This window comes from Emydura macquarii, unplaced genomic scaffold (genome assembly GCF_026122565.2).
Source record: "Emydura macquarii macquarii isolate MOO-44397 ecotype Brisbane River unplaced genomic scaffold, CSIRO-AGI_Emac_v2 contig_1253, whole genome shotgun sequence".
In the NCBI taxonomy this organism is placed as follows: domain Eukaryota; kingdom Metazoa; phylum Chordata; order Testudines; family Chelidae; genus Emydura; species Emydura macquarii.
Window position 1 is genome coordinate 77,942,293 of NW_027131390.1, and position 23,731 is coordinate 77,966,023.

The following is a 23,731-nucleotide window of genomic DNA, read 5'->3' on the forward strand; positions in this document are numbered from 1 at the left end:
TATTGTTTTAGAGGCAAGGTAAACTTATTTATGCCCTAAACATCTTTTGATTCACATTTCATATAGAAATACTACATACACAGAAAAACTCCACTACTCATACGCTGAATTAAAATCCAAACTCGGATAATAAAACACTACAACAAAGAAAATATATAGTTACAACATAACCCCTTAACTTTTAACAACCCTCATCTGATCCAATGTGACCAGCCCATGACAACAGGTGAATTGCTGTGGCTATGTTCTCTACCACAGCTAGACAAAAAACTAAATACTTTTGCAGAAAAAAATGCAAAAGAAATTAAATTTTTGTTTGGTATAAAAAATGTAAATAAAATATTTGATTTGTTTGAATTTTCTTTTATTTGATGGGGAAGAAACACACCTTCTTTTTACTTTTTCCTCCTTTCTTCACTTTTTCCCAATCGAAAAAAGTAAAACAAGAAACTTTTTTCTCCAGCTGATATTAAACAAAATTTTACATTTTGACATTTTAAATCAGAAAATAAAAAAATTCAACAAAATGAATATTTTTCATAAAAAATGTTACCTTACTTGAAAAGGCAAAAAATTTGCCCAGTGCTAATTTCTACAAATGGTATAATTCAACTGTCAAAGCAAGCCCACACAACTACTTTACAGCATGGGACTTCCTAGCATAAGCATGGATAAAAATTACCTGAAATTCATTTAGATCTCTTTTTTCCCTCTGTGTGTGTGTGTGTGTGTGTGTGTGTGTGCGTGCGTGCGCGCGCGCGCAAGACACAATTAAGGAACAAAGAGGAAGTGCTGTGCCAAAATGACTTCAATATTTACTGGACGTCTTACTGAAAACTGTAATTACAGATGCATTTGTACCCAGGCTGTAACTCTGTTGTCACAATATTGGTGCGGACATTGCAGGATTCTTTTGGTGGTATGTAGTGTCCATAAACACAGCTCCCCAGCATGGGAATAAATAGCAGTGTAGATGGTGAGGCACAGATTAAGCCATAGAGTAAAGACACGCCAGAAAGGTGTGGGTATGTATCCAGAGAACATACCTTACACCTTCTCTACAGGCCCAAGCTGTGCCTCTTGTCTACACTGCTATTTTTAGCAGTGTAGTTCCACTGCTGGATCCTTTCCACTCTGCAGGAAAAGACTCTGACAGCAGTGAAAGTCTCAAGCCCTTCTCCTCTGCAGTAAAAGGCTCTGGCTGTCTCCCCTCTGTCAGAGCCTTTCACTGACATGACTAGCTACACACTGCAGTGTGGACAGCTTTTCACTGCTTGCTGCTGAAAGTGATGTGTAGTGTAGATGCAGCCTGTATGTGTAACATATGTGTTCCAAGCAAAGCATATGAAAGGAAAATGTCCTTCCATATTTACACTCTCTCCCTGGTTTATATGCAGTACTGTACATCTAATGGAAGTGGCTCAAGTAGTCACTTGAAACTGTTCAATGTTTAAACAGCTGCACAGTCAGTTTAACTCAGTATAAAAGTGTCTATCATCAGATGGTTCATTTCGGTTAAACTGATAGCTGATGCCATGCAGCCTGAATTGCCCTCGCTCCCCCCCTAAAAAAATGCTAGCCCCTCATCAAGACATGATGCAGAGAATAACTGTAATGACTCTCACACCCTTCTGTTTTGCTACACTGTAGCAGGGACCTCAAGTCTTTAGAATATAGATGATTACCCTCTCCATTTTACCTAGGTGTAAGACAAAACATTGACTTAGTATGGTATTATGAAAATGTACTGTGAGACTTACCCTCATTCTGATTTGTCTATTCATACTTGCTAGTACTTTCTCCTCCCCTCACGTGGCTTTTCAAATGTCTAGGAGTGCACACACCCAACCCATTCAGATATTGTTGTAAATGCTGCCATTTAAACTGAAAGTCCTCAAGAAAAAGACAATCTCATCTTGGTATTGAACTGAACCTGCTATCTCCATGATGCAACCAGCATGGAAGCTGTGCTTTGGAATATTTTGTCTCCTTTTAAAATTCCTTTTGGATCTTCTGGAGCCAGACTTCTGAATGCGCCTCTCTTGCAAAGATGCTCTGATAATGACTTGTATCTGGACAAGCACAAGGCCCCTTTGCTTGGTCCTTATCCTTTGTGGTTAGTCTACTTCCTTTCAAACAATCTCTCTCTCTTTAGTCCTTGATAGGCTTGCTTCCTCAAACTTTTGTGGTTCTGAGCACAATTGGTGGGCTTTCATACTTCTCTGATCACACTAATGTCTCTGTTTGTAGTTCTTCTGCCTCTCTCTTACGCTGTCTGTCCCACAGGGTTCAGTCCTGGATCTCTTCCTGACCAGCTTGGCAAACTTGGCATGGTGAAAACAGAACTCCCCCAGCCTTCTCTAACACTTTCAACAATTCCATGTCCCAGTGCTGCTGGTCCCTCAAACTTGTGACATGACTGAAATACTCAGTTTTTCTCCTAATCCCATGCAGGCTTTTCCTAAAACCAGTTGGTTCTTTCTCCCTAGCTCTACTGTGAGAATCTTGCCTTGACTACTGTAAACTACTCTTCTTTTGCCTCCCTCCATAACACACTACATCCCTCAAGTCTATATAATACACTATCACTAAAATCACCATCGCCTGGTGCTCACCTCACTCCTCTATGTGAATCCCTGCTTTAGTTTCCTGTTTCTTTCAATCTCTTATCTGAGCTCCTCTTCATTTTCAAGGACTTTCACAGCTCTGTCCCCTACTCATATCTGTTCTCTGCTGCCCATCCCCAGTCTACTTCTAGTTCATTCCCTAATCTCTATTAATTCTGCTTGTCTTGCTGTTTCCCCAGTCTGGCCCAATAAGCAATTTTAAGCTTTTTCTCATGCCACCCCTATGCCAGCAACAACATCTCCATCTTTGTGCACTAGGCAGTCTTTCTCTTGGTCTTCAAATCCATCCTCATACTCACTTAGTATGGTTTATCTGCCAGTGAATTCCACCCTGATCTTCATTCCAGAAAGTGTCCTCAAATTCTCATACTGAATGCTTAAAAAAATAGAAAACAAAATATGTGACACTTTATTTGTACACTGCAATAAATGCGCAGGGTGCTTGGCAAACAAATAAGACAGTTTCACTGCCCTACACAGTTTATGGTTTATGTAACGATAAGTATATCCCATGATTTGTCCGTTACACAGAGATAAATTAGGCAGATCAAAGACAGACTGTGCTGTGCAGTGTGTTCACTTGTGCAAAAAAAAAAAAAAAAAAAAAAAAGGCTCATTCACTGTATGTGAAACAGCATGAGAATCTGTCTTCAAAAAACATATTGCACTATCAATAAAGTCCTTTGCTTAATTTTTAATTTGGATGCTCAGGTAAAAGATGGAATCTTCAGCCACTAAGAAACCCTCATAGGAGGTGTCTGATTTAACTCAATCCCAAACCATAGCTCAAATGCCTCAATCCTTTGCTGGCATTTTATTTACTGGGAAATTTCTAGTTTTGTTCCATTTTGTAATGAAATTTTTTTTCAAAATTGCAGCATTTCCCAAAAAAAGGAAAACCCAGGTCTCGCCTAGCTCTAACAATGACACCCTGTGATGTCATGTAAATAATCATTTAACTTCATTTAGTTTTTTACATTCTTCTGTTCAATGCTTGTTACAGGTTAAGTACATTTAAATTAGACAACCTCCAAAAAAGAATAAACATAGAAAAAACATTCTGCTACTCCTAAATAGCCTTTACATCTCTCATACTACAATATATGTGAAAAAAGGATTTAATACAGATTTGCCCTCATTTCCACTGGAGTAGTAAATTAATATACTTTTAAATCTTACCTTAGTCTGATTTTACAGTAATCTTATCAGTAAAACAGGGAGGGAGGCGAGGAGAAAGGAAGATCAACAGAAAAGAACTGATAATGAAAAAATCTAAGGAACAAAAAACAAAGCAGTTCTTTTCCAGTGTTTTAAGATGTTACTGAGTGAACAAATTAAAAACACTTGTAGGTACAAAACCAGAAAAATCTCCAAAGCATATGATCCAATTTGCTATCTTTAATGGGATTAAATTAATCAAAGGAATATTTAGAATATCAGGAAATATTTCAGTAACAGTGAGATCTATTAGATTCTCAAGGGATAAGGTGGGAGCCCCAATACGTGATTCATTTAAAACTGGTCTGGACAAAGCTTTGGAAAATGTACTGCAGGGAATAAGTCTGCACTGGCAAGGTGATGGATGACACAATAGATCTTTTCTATCACAGATTTCTGTGCATCTGTGACTTCTGATCAATAATAATATTGTCAGAAGAGGCAACAAGGAATTGAAAATTCCTTCTTTATGGGTTTCTCATTAGGCAAATGAACAGAATTTTCCTATGCAATTTAATAATCAAACGAATGTCTTCAAAATAATAAAGCCTCATCAACAGACTCTAGTTTTCTTTTAAATAAGTGACTCAAAGTTGTATAGTAATAAAAGTCATATCCTAGAGGTACTTAGCAACTACACCCAACTCTGAAATCCATGGGAATTGTGGGTGCTCAGGAACTTTTGCAATTGGCCCACTCACAGTTACAAAAACGAAGCTCTGGCAACATGTTATGCCAGAAACAGCACAAAAAAGCAGCAAGCTCTGACAGTGATATCTATCCCTGTTTAATACACCATCTACATATTTATAATAGCAATTTAAGAAGTATTGTACACATAAATATTACATATTGGATAGTGACAAGAGGACAGTATAACAGACAATAAACACGTTAAAATGTGGTTATATTTCAGAAGAGTGGCTTTACGACAACATCCTGGTGTAATCTTTCATGTTTATTCTCTATCAATGATTTCCATTTTAAAACTTAGAAAAATCGTGTTTTCATTTATTAACTAACTGTTGACTACTAACAAAATGAAAATAAAAGTGTGCTGTTTTCAACAGCTACCAGAAAGTATGGCAAGAGCAAAAAAAGGAATATAAAGTCCTTAGCAATCCTCTCAATCATCCCAATCCTTAGCAATCCTCTCAATCATCCCAAAATGCTAATGGTATTGCTGACTTCCCTGAACCTGATTACATGGGATTAACTGAAATACCAATACTTCTAATTTTATTACAAACCCTTCACTTCTTTTCAGCTATCAGGCTGAAATGTTTATTATTTCAATTTCCTGCAGGTTAGGAGAGTCTCCTCCATTTTTGGGACTTGATCATGGGATACTAAACCCATCACCTCTAGGTCAGTAGTTCAAATTTGGCCCGCATCAATTTTAACTGAAAGTTGTTTGTTGGGTTTGTTTGTCTTTTATTTTTCAAATTTGTTTTACAGCCTTTGCTCTAGTATCTGTCTTATAATCATAAATTGAGACATTATAGATTCCATCAAGAGAGACTAATCACTGTGCTGCTCTACCCATCTGTATGGTGACCTATGTGAAATGGACTCTGGCTATATCCATAGTGCAGGCTAATTCCCTGTGGACAACATCCACATCAGAAAAACATCACCACCATTAGCATCCCTGATACAAGTCTCGCAGCCAAAGAATGACTGGGTGTGGAATCTGAATTACCTTCTTCCTCCAGGTTAGGATTGAGGCACATTAAGGGGGAAGCTTGATGTGCTGATGATGAAGGATTCTGGACTCTAGGGCTATCAGTTCAGCACTCGCCACAAGTACTCACTGCACATCAGAAATAAAACAAAGAAATGGAGACGTCTATCAGTTGCCACCTGTTGGCTTTCTGAATAATTTGTATCTTTTGTTTGTTTCTCTTGCACTCAGTCTTTATCAGACAAAAATGAAATAAGGATGCCATAATTATTCAAAGGGAATTTAACAAGTATTAATGCTTTGTGTTTACAATGCTAACACCTGTTAAGAAAATGGAAAGCTGGGGAGAAAAAGCCCAATATCTATACTACGGCATGTTATCTGCAGAGCAGAAGGATCCTGGTTTTCTTCCGTAAGGCTTCCTAGACACATGCTGCTACTAGCAATGGGGAATTATTTTTTTTTAAAGGAGCTGCACAACTGCTGTAATTCCTAAAATTGACATGGTGTATACTTCAGTAAATAGGCTTATTACTATTAATATGCTGCTATGGCTATTTTTAAATATAATCTATTGGAGCATTCAGTCAGGTATCAATATTTTAGTACTTTTTACTGGCTTGTTTTGTTACATTTACCTTAAAAGAAAATATAAATCATAAAACATTGGCGTCTGTAAGTAAATACTTAGAGGAGGCCCTTGTATCCCAGATATGTCAATCTTCCCCCCACAACTCCAAATGCCCTTAAATTACATTTTTTGCATCATAACTGAATATGCTGTTTATAACCCAACTCCTAGCTAGAGTCTTCCATCTTCCTTAAAGTTCTTTCATTCTGGATGCTGAAAGGTCTGTCTCAAATCCTAAAAAGCTGTCCTCCACCCCTCAAAATTAAACAAATTATGTGATTCTTGGTCTAATGAAAACTGTACTAGAATGTGAAAGAGAAATCAGGCCACCTCATCTTTGAGGCAGAAAAAGAAAAAGAAGCTGACTGTACTCTGCACCAAAAACAAGCATGCAAACAAAAACCCACCCAAAAAGGTGTGATAGGCAGCTAGAGAAACTGTTACTCAGCCCAATACAATTGGGACTTGAAATTCCCCTCAACTGAAAATTTCCTGACAATAAGTTGCAGCTATTGGAGTTGAGTCCTTGAATTGGATATTAGCCTGAATGAAAAATATTTTCCTTAGATTATAACTGCTTCGTATATTTATAAAATTCAGCAGATGCAGCCTGCATCTTCTGAAAACAAATCGCAAATAGCTGTTGATGCTTTTAAAATTATCATAAAAAATACTTTACAATTCAAGGTCAAGTCATCCAGCTTTTACTTCAATCTGAGTCAAAAGTAACTTCTGAATCCACTTGCCATTCTATTTACATAAATCCTTTAAAGTTTTATCTCTTGTGAATTATGTCTGTGACCTCAGGCCTGCAGAAAATAGTCATTTTATCATTACATTTTTCCTTAAGCCATGGTGGTTTTCTTTGAAGTGCCGTGGTTCAGCTAAGCGTCTCCCAATGATTCAGAATGGCTTCTGCTGGCATTTCAATAGTAGCGCTAAAGTGAATCACTTCTTACAAATTAGTTACACCACATAACTTTGGAGTCATGCTGTTGGCTTCAATGGAGTTACCAGTGTAATTGAGACCAGAATCTGGCCTAAGTGGAAGAAGCACAAAATGCTCGGGAAGGGAGATGTGAGGCAATAAGAGTTAGGAAAGAGAGAAGGATAACAAGAGGAAAAGAGGATTCAGTGGACAGGGAGTGAGGCTGCAGTTTTCCAGAGAAACCTGATTAAGAAAAACATTAAAAATACATTCAGATTAAAATATCACAAATATAAATATCACTAGGAAACATATAGTTTGAAACTGCCCAATAGGCAATACGTGAGAGAGCAATATTTGTACTGGTTTGGTAACACAGGAGCAATGTAACTTTCCCCTATCTCCAGCAATATTTTCAGAAGTGCTGGTAAGCCCTTTCAGTGCATCAATAACGTTCCTCTGTCAGAAGAATAATTGGGGACTTACACCTTGTAATGTAGAGAGCCTACTACTTTTCCTCCCTTCCATCCTCTTAAAGGCTTGCCAACCTCTCTCCTTTCCCAGATGGTTTTTGGCTGAGCTTCTCAAGGTCTCACATTCAGCTTGACAGCATTTCTTTGTCTGCAGGTCTGACTGTCCATTATAACTTTTGAATGCCATATTTGGTCAATTCCAAAATTTCATGGAATGTTCTAGGCATCAATGGCCAGATCTCTAATTGATTTGGTGGAAAATCAGAAAACCAAATGGAGTGGAAATGGTAGAAATATGTAGCCTCTGAAATCTATTTATCAGAGTCACAGAAACACTGCAATTGTCTGCAGATGAAATAATGGTTTGATGGCACCCATTAACGCCTTCCAGCATAATACCCCTCATTCAGCTCTGTCATTCCTCCCAACAGAGTTAGCATGTTGACATCCTGAATGACTTGTCATACAGGCAGAAAGATGAGAAATATTGGGGGGAAGTGTGCATGAAGGGGGGTATGGGAGGAGCCAAGGGGGAAAGCGTGCATGCACACAACCCCCCGGCATGAGGGAAAATAGAGGATCCTTGTATATACGGGGGAAAGGGGTAATGAGGGCACACAGAGTTCCTGATATGGGAGGAAGGATTAAGGAAAAGGGGGCACACAAAGAGCCCCTGGCATGCAGGGAAGAATGGGAGTCCCTGGTATGGGGAGTTATGGAAGCATAGGAGACATACAGAATTCATGGGGAAGAGATATTGGGAGTCCTTGGTGTCATCAGTGTTCGGGCGTACTGGTGTTTGTCAGTGGAGGCTGCGTGCGTGGGTCCCCATGTAGGTGCTGTCCAAGCTCTGCGCAGGTAACCGAGATGGCACTCACGATTGAATGAATCGACACGACCACGGATTAGCTGAGCAACGAAGGCACCTGGGCCAGGTTTATTGCGTGCGGCACAATGAGAAGCGACCTACAGAGTATCTATGGGTCCGCTTCTTATATGCGGTGTTACAATGGACACAGCCCAACAGTGGGACTTTCCGTTATCTCCTAGGCCAGACAAAGTCGTTCCCTCTGACACCCTCTTTTATATGCTGTTACAGACAATTTCGTTCTGCCCCCTATGACGTAGGTAGTTGCCACCCTCTTGACGTAGTCTAATACCACCCTTTACCATAAATTGGACATTTTGGGCAAAACAACTCCATTTATCACCTTATTAGACATTTCCAGTCATCTAATTGTCATTTCAGGGAGTCAGTTATCTCTTTGGTGTCAGAATGTCTTGGTGCCTTCTGTACCTGCTGTGTATTTTTAGTAATATTTTGATATTAGTGATATTTTGGAAATGTGTATGCTTGTAGTATCAGTCTTTTCTCCGTGCAAGTTCCAGTCAGGTCGTAAGTTCACAGGCTGGTTTCTGTTAACTTGGTTTTTCCCACCTACACTCCTGTTAACTTGGCTTTTTTCACTTAGGCCTTAAGCCTTAGCCTTTTCTGCTAGGTTGCAGGCCTTAAGCTCTCACTTCGTACTACACCTGGTATGACGGAAGGGGGTGAGGGATTCACCTAACCTGTGGCATGAGGAAAAGGAAGCAATGGGAGGGTGGGGGCAGGGGGTGGGGAAGGGCAGTGATGGGGTGGATTTGCCACACTAGCCCGGCAGAAGCTGAATTAGGCCAAGTGAGCCCAATCAACTAATTAGGCTGCAAGCAGGAGAGATTTAGGCTGGAGGCACCTAATTAAGGACAGGCTCACCTGTGCAGCAACAGACAGGACCTGTATACAGTTGGAGGGGCGAGAGTGTGTATTACTGCTGTGGGTAGTATGGTTGTAGGCAGGCCCTGAGTGGAGGGAGCTGGTGAGCCCAGATATGGAGGAAAACGTCCAGGGAAATAGCAGTTAGAGGTAGGACTGCACAGAGACTGTGGCTGCTTGTTATAGGATACCTGGGCTGGAACCTACTATAGAGGACAGGCCTCAGTTCCCACACCACCCCCTGGGAAGTGGCAAGGGTCATGGAAATACCAGCCAGATAGCAAGTCTGGAAACCAAAAAGTTTGTGAATTCCCTGGAAGGGAAGGATTTTAGTGACCTGGCTAGAGGGCCAAGCCACAGAGATGAAGTTGCAGACCTGGGAGTGATCAAGGCAGCAGAGGGAGAGAAGATGGGAGAAGACCACACTGGAGGAAGTGTGCCAGCTGGTAGAGCTAATCCTCAGGATGCTAACAGGAGCTGCTGCTTGCAGTGAGTGGCCCCCTTGATGGGGCACAGAGATGGGCCAAAGGGATTTGGGGGAATCCTGGTATTGGGGGCACAGAATTCCTGGGAGAGGAGACGGGGGGGTGGTCTCTGGTCTGGGGGAAGAGAATAAGAGGCCACATAGAGCACCTACTATTTGGGGAAGGGAGGCAATGGGGAAAACAGAGCCCCTGGCATGAGGGGAGAATGAGTACTTTAGTATGGGAAGTGTGTAGGTGGGGTGGGGAGTAAGTTCCCCTGGCAGGGGAGTGGAGGGGAGTCCATGAAATAGAGGTGGGTGGGAGGATAGCACACAGGGAGCTTGGAGTGGAAGTGGGGTGGGGAAGAGTAATGCAGGTAGCCCCTGGTGTATGCTATGAGCTCAGCCTACACACACTGATGTATGAAACACCCTAGAGGACTCTATGAGGGGCTTGATTATATCAGAGTAATGCCAAAATATGATCCTAGAGAGAACAGCTATTGTTGGGTGTGAAAGTCAGCCCCTGGTTATCAGTGCTCTAGTCTGGTTGTAAAAAGAACCATATCTACCCAGAACAGAGACTGCTTACAAGCAGCTGGAGAAAGCCCTTCTACTTCAGATCTGTTTGAAGCTGCCTGTTTTGGTTTTGCTCTCTGATCAGTTCAGAATGGATCTTCTGGCCTCCCAACAGTATGAAGTTTGTGAGATTGCCCTGCTTTGACCTTCCAGGCCCCCTGCTCTAGTCCTGCTCAAGTGCCTTCTGCTCTAGTCCAGGTGGAGTGAATACTTCTTGGGTGTGGAACTGCCTGGGGAGAGAAGGGGCAAAAGGGGAAGTTTGCCCTTGGCCCCCAGGCCAAGTGGCATTGTAACCTGGCTTACAGGGTCACAGTACCACTCAGGTTGGCCCATTCCCCCCCCCGTTACCCCCGCCCTCTCTATCTCCATAGAGGTAGCCAGGCCAAATTTGAGTGGCATTGTGACTCCGTGCACTAGGTCACCTTACTCATCAAATTTGGCCCTCTGTCCCTTCATCCCCATTTATGGAGGGGCAGATGGGACAAACCTGAGTGGTGGTAGAGTCCTGTTTTACCACTGGAAATGTTGGGGGTGTGCATCTTGACGACAAGGTGAAGGTACATGGGAATAAGGCCGTATATTACAGAAACCATTCTGTTGCTTGAAACAGGCTCACCAAACTCGAAGGGGTGGAAAATGGATTCTTGTTTTTTCTTGTCTTTTTTTTTTTTTAAAGACAGGACAAAGTGGGAAACTTCTCCAATCAAACTTTTCTCTTTTGCATTCTCAGTGCAACAGCAACACAATTTCTTTTTCTCTAACAAGTGCATTGAAATCCATTGGCCTCCATTTTGTGTAATGCTGGCTTTCAGCACAGTGCTATTTTTTAACAGAGTTCAAGTAAATTTGTTCATTTTTATTGTAATAAGTGTCCTAGGATCAGGTCTCTGTCTTACTGCTTTCTGCTGTGTTTAGTGCCCCATTCCAAACAGAACTGACACGCTAATCTGCCAGGAATATATATATAATTTTTTTAATGTTATCCATTCAAATTTTGCTTGTCTATCTAGACTGTACGATGACTGGTGAAATGATAAATTGAAGAGAATGAAAGCTCAGCTGTTCAGAAGGAAAGGGGTTTTTAATCAAACTGTTTAAAATTCTTTGTTCTAGTAACACCTGCTTAACTTAATAGCTAGTCAACACTTCAGATAAAGGACATATTTGTTAAGGATTCATTCAATTCTGCTAACGTTTCAACTGAGATAGTTTGTCAACTATTTGGTGACTCCTTATTTCAGGTTAAACTTTCATAACCCCCTAATATTTACTATAAAAGTAAGAATAAAAAAATGAAAACAATAGACTGCCTATATACTATGTTGATGGGGAATACTTGACCTTGAAAGATAAGTGTGTGGAGAGTGAGATTTTTCTTTGTTTTACACTGTAATAAAATTTTCAATGCCTTGCAGTCTTCCTGACTGCCTTTTGAGGAAAAACTGCTTTAAGCTCTTCAGGAGGTCCTGCAGCAAAAACAGAAAAGAGCGGACTCGGTATTTCTGATATTGCTAAGGCAAAAAGTAAGCAGGAATATACACTTATTTTTTCAATAAAACCTTTCAGGCTTTCATTATTCATCATTAGGAAACAAAATATGAATAATCCCAATTTTTTAATAAATTCTTTGTGGTGCACCTTTAATGCTGTTCTGCTTAACCAAACCATGTTAAGCAAAACCAACTTTAATTATTTTCAAAAGCAGCTGTAGTTAGTAGGCTTTGAATGATCATTAGTGCCAGCCATGATGGTTAGAGACTCAGTTTATTTGAAATTCCTAATGATTTATCTTTGTTTTGCTACCTTTCTATTACAGCTAATTCAGACAAGAACTTGGAATTAAGAGTGTTAATAACTATAAAATTGAATTTTCAATTGACTTTAATGCTACAGCTGATAAAGGACCAGATGTAGACCCCACAAATGCATAAAGAGGTGTGCAATTTTACTTAAATAAGGTTACACGCATGCTTTTTGTGGGATCTGTACCTAAATTATATACCTGAGGAGTTCCTTACTTAAATGTATGGCTAACAAAAAAGAAGTCTACAATATTGGTGTGCAAGAGAGAGAGGCCTGAGATTATGCAGTTAAGAGCAGTGCAATTTACTTGTAACTCAATCATTTTATTACCAATAGTAGAATAGCAAAAGTGTGAAAATTGTCATTTGTAAATAGTGCAATATTTGTTCACTGCAGCTAAAAATGTGTAATTTAATATTGTCAGCATTGCAGTTTTGTTCATTCCAGACACTCGGCTAAATGGATAGACATTTTCATGGTGGTCTGAAGAAGCAAATTTATATTAAACAATTTGGGCCACTGCTTATGATCCTGTTATGTTAATGTCATCATTAACAGATATAGCATCAATAATTACATTAGACAAGCTGCTCACACTCTTGTCAGTATTAGCTCTAAGTCAACAAAAGCAAAACTGACCTTCCTGAGACAAGAAAAGGGATTAAAAAAAGGAAACATTTTTCATATTTGATTTGCTATCAAATTCTTGGTTGTGCCAGCAACTTTATGGATTAAACAATTTTATTATACTGAATGTTCTGAAAAATCTTTTCATCTGATCATGGCAGCTACAGGAGAAAATTTCCACAAATTACAGTGGTTTAGGCAAATATTTACTTAGTTTGTTCTGATATCCTCCAAAAGACCGACAAGCAGATTTGCTTTATCAGTACTATGATAACTATACCATTTTAACCTTAGTATCTTATTTTCCATAAACCTTTCGGACAGGTATTTGTCTTTTGAAATTCAGCTGTTACGTAAGAGTGCCCTCTTGTGGCCATTCCTTTGTCATAGTCTGGTTTGTGTGAGGTTCAACCTTGAAACTATCAGAGACCGTTTTGCTCAGGTTTAAACTAGGACTGCCACTTTTGATTGGACACATTCCTGGAGCTTTCATCATATGCCTTAATCTTGAATTAAAGATTAATCTTTATTTCCTGGAGACTCCAGGACAATCCTGGAGGGTTGGCAACCCTAAATTTACCACAATAGGCTTCTAATATCTTAATGGATTTTACAATAACACAATTTAAAGAAACAACTCCAACTGTATGTTTAAAAAAAATCTCTCAATAGAGCATTCACTGACATTCTGAAGCCATTGACATTGAAGTTAATGGCAGTTTTATCATTGATACAAATGGGGCCTGGATTTCTCCCTTCAACTCCATCCAATGTAAACCGGGCAGAGAATGTGGAGGTACAATTGAAAATTGGTTGTGTGGGCTAAATTTAATCAAAAGCTCCAAAACAGTATATTAAAAAATGGGAGTAGCTGATGGAAAAATAAGACCCACAAACCAAAACACTTTAAGACGCAAGTCTAACTTGGGCTGCTTTTTTTTCTGCAAAACTATTTAGTATGACTACTTAGGGACTGATTTTTCAGTCAAAATGTACGCTTTCACAAGTGTGAAATGTATGTGTAGTTTATGCATACAACTATGTTCATAAATCTGGAATTTACTTACACACAGCTAGATGGGTATGTGTCTATGGATATGTCTATAATGAAGGTGGCAAAGTCGCTGCCACCAGATCGATCTTTCTGGATTGATTGAGCGGCCAGTATAGACCTGCTCAATCTATCAGGAAGTCAACTGAGTAAAACCACCCCCTCAAGTAGTGTAGCGCTGCATCAACAGCCGCAGTGCTGTGAAGACGGCGCGCAGAAGAAGCACAGCAGTCGATGGGAGTTACGCAACCTACTCTGCGTAGTTTGCGTAACTCCCGTCAACTGCCTCCAAATCTTCAGGTAAGTGTAGACCAGGACTATATAAGGTTGTGTGAGTGTAAAGTAAGTACAAATTTGCATGTATGCAAATCTGCTTTTTCTGACTGAAAAGTCTTTACTGTTAGAACCATGCATAATTAATCAATTTCTCCTTAAAATGCTGTCTCTTTTGAAAAAGATGACTATTTTCTTCGTCACTACAATTCAGTGACTTTAATGCTTTTGAAAAATTCAGGTTTGGCAGTCCTCACTGAAGTATCCCAATTTATCCTTAAAATAGATATAATGCCATGGACTATGGCAGTGCAGGCTTCATTATATTGAGCCCCCAATATGCCATAATGTTGGGAGAGAAAACTTTGAGGGTTTCTTGTACTCTGGGGTCATGCTATGCCCAAATATTGATTTGAAAACAGGGTGAATTGAGTTAAGTCATGATTTAGCAAGAAACCTTTTGTCATTTGTACTTCTTAGTTATTTTCCTAAAGCAAAGCTGATTCTCATTGGTTGGTATCCATTAAACCATGTTGATTTGCAACTAAATGTAGCCCTTACACAAATTTGGTACTTATTTTTGCTACCAGGAAGATATAATCTTTCTCTACACATGTAAGAAATTATATAGTTTAACATACATATATTCAGATTCTTAATTTTTTTACCTGTTCATGATAGAAAATGATGCATGGTGCATATCTCAATCAATTTTTTTACATTGAATTGGGTCAAGCTCTATTTAGATGGAAATTGGAGTGCAATTAAAAATCCACAAAAACTTTAATTTTTTTATTAGTTAAACTACCTTAAATGTACTGGATATGCAAGAAAAGTTTATCAAACGTGTTATGTATTTAAAACCAATTTATTAACCAAAGGTAGCTAGTGAATTGGACTGGTAGTTTCTGGTCAGCATGTCCTTCCAGTTTTTAGCATCTGTAGTTCTCATTCTCTCACACCTAGTCTTTATTCTAAACTAAGAGGAGGAAAACAAGCTTTCCTCCTTTTTTCAACTTCCAATGGGTTTTTTAACTTTAAATGAACAGTTGAATAAACTGAAATGAAGAAAATATTCTTACTGAAAGTGTGGAAGAGGCTACTGCTGTCAAAAGCTGGCTTAGCACTTCAGCAAACTCGGGTTTTAGGTATTTATCCAGTGATTTTTCATCAGTTCAGTAGTTTCACTTTCTTTAAAACTTTGACAGCAAACATGTATTGATAATATTTTTATCTAATTTTAATACATTAGTCCTTAACATAGGTAGCCATAATTTGAAATTTAATTTTAAATACATTTTTAATTTAAATTGTCTATTAAATCATTTATTTTTATCCACTCTGTTTGAAACTGGATTTAAAACTAGTCTGCAGGAGGGGTGGTGCCTAATGGACAGCGGTGTTTTGCAGTAACTCTCTGTATTCAGACACACTAGACTTGTGACCTACTGAGAGATGAAATGGAAATACTGTTTGAGTTCTGGGGGACAGAAAGGACTTGAGAGCTAGGCTATGCTCCATAGACTATAAAAGGCTGTCTTCAGTCTTAACGTTGTTAGTCTGAGGCAAGTTTGTGTTAACTACCTTTTTATTTTAATTTCTCTATTTTCTTTCAAGAATCTTGTTTCTACTCCCCCATTTGGAAAACCTAGAGTGGGCAGTACTGGAGCCAGGGTGGCACCCTACACTAAAGATACCATTACCTGATTTAGTATTACTGACAGTTCAGGAGGACAGGACCTGGAATGCTATGGATCAATGTGCAAATTGATAAATCACAAGGTGGGGTGAAGGCGTCACCTATAGGCCACTGAATCAGACAAAGGAACAGGATGAGCAGCTCTTCAAACATCTATCTATAATGTGTATCATGTGGGATTTCAATCCAGAGAACATATTTTGGAGGTCTCATGCTGCCACTGGTAAAATGTCATAGGAATTTCTAAAACTTAGATAGCTTTCTGACGCACAGTATTGAAAGCAACTCAAGGTAATTCTATATTCAACAGCATTCTGACAGAAAAAAGATGAATGGAACACTGAGCAAAAAATTGATTGTCTAAGTGCAATTGATCACAATTTAATTTCATTTGCTATAGAATATGTTCCCAAGAAGTAATAAACATACATACTGCTTTAGAAAGGTCAGCTTGCCCAAACTGAAAACAATTGAGAGAAATTGAGGGGAAAGAAATATTAACTGAGAATCTTTTAAGAATGTTTTCTTGGGTATCTAACAAAGTAAAGTTCCATAGTCATGGAAGGTGGCTTCTGAAGCTTGAAAAAAAAGTCCTGGGGCCTACAGATAGCTTCCCCATTTTTCCATTTGTTCTTTAATGTATTTATTGTGGCCTTATTTTATTAGAAATCTCCCTCATGTGTAGGTAACAGCAATGAGTAAAAATCAGCAGTTAGAAAATGCAGACAATTGATAAGGGAAACAAAAGGAATCAATGAAAACTAGGGCTTGTAGCTTAAAGGACAATAAGAAGGAATTTAAATATATCATAAACAAACAATCCTAGTAATGGTCGAGGTCTGATACTAGACAAAATGGTAAAATTATAAATTATGATAAGAAAAGGCAGAAGTATTCAACAAATCTGTCCTGTACTTAGAAACAAATAAGACAATGTGTTCATATATTACTGTAATGATTAAATACCATCAGTACCTAGAGAAGATGGTAAACAACTTTAATTACAGCAATTAATTGCTAAATCCTTTTAAATCTGAAGGACTGGGTAACTTGAATTCAAGAATATTAAAAAAAATTAGTTGAGTTCTTTTAATCATTAATTATTTTTTAAACATATCATGAAATACAGGAAAAGTTCCAGAGAGCTAGAAAAAGCTAGTATTGCATCAGGATTTTAAAGGGGAAACAGGATGATTTGAGAAACTGTAAGCCAGTAGCTTGATATCAATCCAGGGCAAAATCATGGAAAGGTTGGAATGGGACAGTCAGTAATGAATTAAAAGATGTTAGCATAACTAGTGCTACTCAACATGGTTTAATAGCAAATAGGTCTTGACATACAAGTTAAATATTGTTTCTTTGAGATCACATGGTTGATAAAGCTAACTGTTGATACCCCTTAGTGAGACTTTTGTAAGGCATCTGATTTAGTTCCATGTGATATTTTGATTAAAAAATTAGCACTTTACAAAATCAATGTAGCCCATATTAAATGGATTAAAAACTGGGTAACTGATAAAGACAAAAAAGTAATTGAGAATGGGGAATAGTCCTCCTAGTTTCTAGTGGGCCCCACTAGGATCTGTTCTCATCCCAATGCTACTCAATATATTTATCAATGAAGAAAATATATTTGCAGATGACTCAAAAATTGGGGGAGTGATAAATAATGATGGGGACAGGTCTGTTATACAGACCAATATGGATTGCCTGGTGAGGTAGGCTCATTTGAACAACATGCATTTTAACACAGCCAAATGCATGGTCGTACATCTAGGAACGAAGAACGTAGATCAAACTTAGAAGGGATAGTAGTCAAGAAAATAATGACTCTGAAAAGTATTTAAGGTGAATAACCAGTTGAATCTGAGCTTTCCGTGCAATGCTGTGGGGATAAAGTAAATATAACCTTTGGATATATAAGCAAAAGAACGTTGTGAGTGGAATTACCTGCCTATATGTCACTAGCGAGACCATTAATGGCATACTGGGTCCAGTTCTGGTATCTACACTTCAAAAAGAATGTTGACAAATTGGAAAATGTTCAGAAAAGAGCTACAAGAGTAAGAAAAATATGCCTTAAGGTATGTCTACACTATGAGTCAGGGGTCCTGATTTCCAGTCTGAGGAAACATACTCATGCTAGCTCTATTTTTAGCTTGCCGGTTCAATGAGAGTTTCACTGCTGTGGCGCAAGCAGCAGAACATGAGATCAGTGCTCCCAGGCTGCAGAGCTGCTCTATGTCCTGTCCTGATCCATACAACCCCCTGACACCTTGCAGATCACCGTGACCACTCGGATGCTGCAGTCCTTGAAACAGAGTAGCCCACTGTGTGCACACAATATGTCCTCCAGGCTGCCTGGTATATTAACGAAATATTTTTTGCTTTTAATTCATAGTGGGCTATGCCAGAGGAAGAGTTGAATTGGCTTGTTTCTCATGCTTCTTGTTTTTTCTTGGATTTGTTTGTTGAATATTTCATAGTTGGGTTTTTTAGCCTTTGCTTCACCCAATTTTGAAAGGTCTGTATGCTTCAGAGAACTGAACTCAGGTCTGCCATGTCCTAAGCCAGGGCCTTCCTCCTCAGCTGTAATACATGACTGCTGATGGAGGGGAGAATGATGTGTGCACATTTTGTGGTTAGTTAACAATGTTGTTTACTTTCCTATGAGCACAAATAAAACCATGCTGCGGGTCTGTGAAATGAGCACCTGAATCATCTGGCTCTTTTAAATGTATAGAAAGCTTAGCTTTTGGCTTTCATAGAAGTTGGGTTCAGGTAGGGGATAGCTAGCCCTAGGCCTGGGTCCCTCAGGAAAACGTGAACCCTGGGGTGGGTTTCACCTGCTCCGATAAGGTTGGAGCTGCCCTGTAGGGTGCATTTGGCACAAGTGGTTAGGTTGCCTATCAGTGAGACATGGCAACACAGTTGAGCCAACCAGCACAATGACAAAACCAAAACTGCTTGGATGAACACCTCTCCCACCAACATACAGAAAGATTAGATCTTACTGATAATATTTCAGTAACAAAGGAATTTGTCCAAAAATGTGGATTCATGGCATGCTACATTTGGAAATGTCTAGCTAGACTTTGAGTATTAATTTAGTACTACTTGTCACTTACTGATTTTTTTGCCTAGTTTTTGCTTTTAGTACGTATTAATATTAATTATTGGAAACTACCCTGCATGACTAGCTACAGTGAACCTAATGTAACATACATTTGTTTTACAATCAACTAACTTTGTGCTGTCCTTGTATGCCTTGATAGTGCAATGTTAGTAACTGCCACTCCAAAAACGCTCACCTTCAGACACTCTCCTTGTGGGCGCACCTATACAATGCGGGATGCATTATCACCTACATACACCCTTCAGGTAAGCCTGCATGGTACACGGTAGGTCTCACATACCCTTCGCATGACAACTCCACAAACCTTCCCTATAGGCCTATACAATGCTTGATTGTATATATTTACGGTTTTATAATTTAGTGGTGCTGCTATTTAGTGAAAATGAGGTTATGGCTGTCTTCACTGCAGAGTTACTTACACTCGTCTCAAGTTAACCTTGCTCCAATGAGAGCAGCCACACTGCAAAATAACACTCGACCTGCATAGTGTGGTTGTGTTAGCAACTGAGGATTTGAGCTCCCTTGAGCTTTAGCGTTGATTCTCCTGTCAGGCCAGCCAACTCAAGCTAGAAGCATCTTCACGCTTGAGTTAAGGGTTTTTGTATGGGGATGGGACTTGAGTTATGGCCAGAGCATGAATTAACTCTTCATAGAATCATAGAATATTAGAGTTGGAAGGGACCTCAGGAGGTCATCTAGTCCAACCCCCTGCTCAAAGCAGGACTAACCTCAGCTATATCATCCCAACCAGGGCTTTGTCAAGCCTCAGCTTAAAAACCTCTAAGGATGGAGATTCCACTACCTCCCTAGGTAACCCATTCCAGTGCTTCACCACCCTCCTAGTAAAAAACTTTTTCCTAATGTCCAACCTAGACCTCCCGCCCTGCAACTTGAGACCGTTGCTCCTTTGTCTGTCATCTGCCACCACCGAGAACAGCCTAGCCCCATCCTCCCTGGAACCCCCTTTCAGGTAGTTAAAGGCCGCTATCAAATCCCCCCTCAATCTTCTCTTTTGCAGACTAAACAAGCCCAGTTCCCTCAGCCTCTCCTCATAAGTCCTGTGCTCCAGCCCCCTAATCATTTTGGTTGCCCTCCGCTGCACTCTCTCTAACTTGTCCACATCCTTTTTGTAGTGGGGGGCCCAAAACTGGACACAATATTCTAAATGCGGCCTCACCAATGCCTTATCTTTAAGTTCCAAGTATGGACCACTTAATCTGATATGAGCCATGTTAAAGGAATTGGACAGTATTTTAGAATATAGAACTTTATATTTTTATGCAGCATTTTAAAACAATCTGCAAAATTGGTGGCCATTTTGCTGATTCCTCTCCCCTGGCTTTTGATTTGTGGTTTTGTCTCTACTCCTATGGGTAAGGACTCACATGAACATAGGCAGGAACGGTCAAGTCCTTAAACAACAGAGAAACAGTTTTTTCCCTCCACTTTGTTTTTTTCAGTCAGTTTAGTCAGACACCGACGCATTGCTGTTGTGTTAGTTTACAACACTGCAGGCATATAGGGCTTAAATTCCTGCAAACCCTGGTTTAATTTTAGTTTTCATGACACTATTATACTTGTTAGGGTTTTTTTAAAACAATGCATTTTGGGACTTAATTACTGTACTTGATGATTCCCCTTTTTAAAAGGCCACCATCAACTCAAATTTACTAGTGTTAAACTATGCTTAGAATCCTTGTCTCTTCAGCAGCCATGTACAGTCTGTCATGTACACTGGCCAAACCGGACTGTCACTACGCAAAAGAATAAATGGACACAAATCAGATATAAAAAATGGTAACCTCCATAAACCAATCGGAGAGCACTTCCACCTCCCAGGACACTCTGTAGCTGACTTAGAACTTGTATACTTCTACAAAAAAACTTCAAAGAGAAACTGCAGAGTTGGAACTCATCTGCAAACTTGACACAATCAAACTGGGTCTAAATAGGGACTTGGAAAGGTTCTCATTACAAGAAGTAATTCATTGTTCACACATTCTCACCTCCTAATCAATGGTTGTGAATAGTCAACTACTCTAACTGAATGGAATTTGCTTATACCTAACTTGCCTATTGTTCCTTACCCTTGGGTGTGTGTGTGTGTGTGTGTGTGTATATATATATATATATATATATATATATATATATATATATACATATACACCTCCAATCTGATTTTTATTCCTTACATCTGGTGAAGTGGGTTACAGCCCACGAAAGCTTATGCCTGCAGAAATTAAATTTGTTAGTCTTTAAGGTGCTACAGAACTCTTGTTGTTTTTTCTGTATACAGATTAACATGGCTACCCCTCTGGATCTTGACTGACAGTATCAAAGGTGGCTGAAGGACCGAGTAGTATCATTGTCACGTTACCTCTATCCAATGCTATGAGGCAGTCATCCAGATTAGTACAAATTCTGTTTCCTTTCTTCAACCTGGCCTAATACCAGACTTGGATCGTGATGCAAGACTTTCTGAAGCCAGTTATATATCAACATCTTGCTAACCAGGAATGAGAGGTTAGAGACCAGATGGTAGTTAAAAAGATTATTGGATTTTTGTTTGTTTGGTTGGTTTTTTTGAGGATGGGCGGAGGTATCTCGTGTTTCAGCAATGGGCCGTGACGTTCTCTGATGGCTTTGATCAAGAAAAAGGGTGATTAAGCCTAGATTGCAAGTGGCAACAAGCACTTCTTTCAATTTAATTTAAAATTTTCATATGTGGTAGTGAACCCATTCTAACAAGGTGGGTTTGAGACATGTTTCTCTCTTCTCAAATGTGTACATCCAGCCCAAGACATCTGTGTTCCAGCCTTAAGATGTCATGTTTCACATATATGACAGACATTACACCACAATGTAAAATTAATCACTTTAAAAGTTCCTCTTTTGGCTTTGTACCCATGTTTCCAATAATGAAGGTGTAAACAGCGTGATCATTTGGGGTGACTTCAGGTGGCAACATAATTACAAGAATTAAAACTATGTCAAGCTATACCCTGTTTGAACACTGAGTGGCACTAGGATAGTACCTTTTGAAATGTACACCACTTCTTTGCATTTCTTTACATTGAACCAAGAGATTAATTTTTGTGCTGTCAGACTCAAAACTATCTCTCAGCTTGTTCATTAACTATTAAATTATCAGATTTCTTGTATTCATTAATAATGGTTATCAAACTGGCATAATCTCCAAAGGTAAGGCCCTGTCTTCACACAAACTAGAATTGAAATAACTAAAACAGGTTGTAATTCACCCCTTGTTATTTCAGTACAAGTCTCTGTGTGGACACTTACTTCAGACTGAGTGTTTTATTTAAATGTAATTTGTTGGGGGAGGGAGAGAGGAAACAACTTAAATGAAATTGAAATAGGACCACTTTTAATCTGAAATAAGTGTCCCCACAGAGACATGCACTGAAATAACTAAGGGAATGAATTACAACATGTTTTAGTTATTTTGGTTCCAGCTTCTGAGAAGACAAGCCCTAAAACTTTATAGAGCAAATGAAATTTCTGCATATAAAGGGAACATATTAATGAACATTTATTTAAAAAACAAAACTCTCTTCCAAACACCTAGTTAGTTCATTGAAAAGAGACTTTTACATTGCACAGAATTATTTTAGCAATGATCTGCTTGCTTTTTTATATACTTGTTTCTTTTATCATGCTCACTAACAAAATATTTTAAACAATTTTGTCTTTTTATAAGAATTATTCAATAGGGTTAGTGTAACAAATTGGGCATTTACTGAAGCTGGTAACTTTGAAACTTTAGTTACCCATATAACTGATACATATTTTTACTATGTAGAAATAGTTTGTAGAACTGACCAATACTAAATACATCAACTATGGAAACAAACTTTTATCCAGTCTCCTATGATGTCAAACAAAGTTAAGATTAATAACTTTTTCTATAGTAGAGAAGTCTGTGTGACATATGATGCTCAATGTTTAAAGAACTATCATCATTACTCAAATATCTAATTGCCCTTGTCTGAACCATTATAAATCTGATGAACTCTCTCTCATAACCAGAAAACGTATTCCTGTATTACCCAACATAAATTTGTTGATCTCATTCTTTGTCATTACTTGGTTGACCCATTACCGCAAGTTCTTTTCCCAGAACAATTTTATTAAGCATGTTTACCTAATTAGAAAAAGAGATTGCACTGCTTTGAAAATCTGAGGATCCTCCAGTAAAATTAACCAGCAACTGTACTACCACAATATGTGCCAAACAATGTATCTAGATAGAAATGAGTTATTTAACCAAGATGTATATAGTTTCCTGATCTTCTGAGTGCTGCTAAGTCTAGAGAATTATTTAGAAGTAACAGTAAGCTTACTAGCACCTGAAGTACGTTGATGTCTCATGCCCTGAGGTAAGCATAATTCACGTTCATGGGACTGGGTTCTGAGATACTACAGAGATGAAGACAGTATAAATGCTTGTTTAACAAGTGACTTTTTTTTCAGTTCAGAAATCTTTGAACTCTTAATGTTGACAGTATTGATAGAAACACAAGACTAGTCTATAAGTCCTGATATCCTAAATGATGCTTTTGGTCTCTTCTGCTAACTATATAGATTTAACTTTTAGGAGTACTCCTGATTTGTGTGCTGTTTTGAGGTTGAAAACTCAACCTTAAATGCACAGGCCCCCATCGCTGGCTACTAGGGGAGATTTCTTACCAATCTCCTAACCCCTGGGGTGGAGAAGCTATCACTGTTCTCCTTATCTTCCCATCCTTTTAGCCACTCTCCTCAGTTA

At 38.8% G+C, this 23,731-nt stretch overlaps 1 long non-coding RNA gene across 2 annotated transcripts; it reads left to right on the forward strand.

The window, feature by feature from the left end:
- The first annotated feature begins 9,380 nt into the window (after positions 1-9,380).
- Positions 9,381-22,650, forward strand: LOC137154177 (uncharacterized). 2 transcript variants are annotated; one of them, XR_010920126.1, is made up of 3 exons: positions 9,381-9,803; positions 19,085-19,190; positions 21,242-22,650. It is a non-coding gene; the product is annotated as an uncharacterized lncRNA (long non-coding RNA). The 2 variants fall into 2 exon arrangements; XR_010920127.1 differs by having other exon boundaries at positions 9,384-9,464.
- The last annotated feature ends 1,081 nt before the right edge of the window (positions 22,651-23,731 follow it).